The following is a 434-nucleotide window of genomic DNA, read 5'->3' as shown; positions in this document are numbered from 1 at the left end:
TGCCTGATTGCCCTAGCCAGAACTTCCAACACTATGTTGAATAGGAGTGGTGAGAGAGGGCATCCCTGTCTTGTACCAGTTTTTAAAGGGAATGTTTCCAGTTTTTGCCCATTCAGTATGATATTAGCTGTGGGTTTGTCATAAATAGCTCTTATTATTTTGAGATATGTTCCAGCAATACCGAATTTATTGAGCGTTTTTAGCGTGAAGGGCTGTTGAATTTTGTCAAAGGCCTTTTCTGTATGTATTGAGATAATCATGTGGTTTTTGTCTTTGGTTCAGCTTATATGCTAGATTACGTTTATTGATTTGCGTGTGTTGAACCAGCCTTGCATCCCAGGGATGAAGCCCACTTGATCAGGGTGGATAAGCTTTTTGATGTGCTGGTGGAATCGGTTTGCCAGTATTTTATTGAGGATTTTTGCATCGATGTT

At 40.1% G+C, this 434-nt stretch overlaps 1 protein-coding gene across 2 annotated transcripts in view; it reads left to right on the top strand.

Moving 5' to 3' along the window:
• Positions 1–434, top strand: part of GRM1 (glutamate receptor, metabotropic 1) — a 485478-nt gene that overhangs the window by 86082 nt on the left and 398962 nt on the right. The window lies entirely within an intron of this gene.

This window comes from Colobus angolensis, unplaced genomic scaffold (assembly GCF_000951035.1).
Source record: "Colobus angolensis palliatus isolate OR3802 unplaced genomic scaffold, Cang.pa_1.0 Scaffold493, whole genome shotgun sequence".
NCBI lineage: Eukaryota > Metazoa > Chordata > Mammalia > Primates > Cercopithecidae > Colobus > Colobus angolensis.
This window is presented reverse-complemented; position numbering and strand designations above follow the sequence as displayed.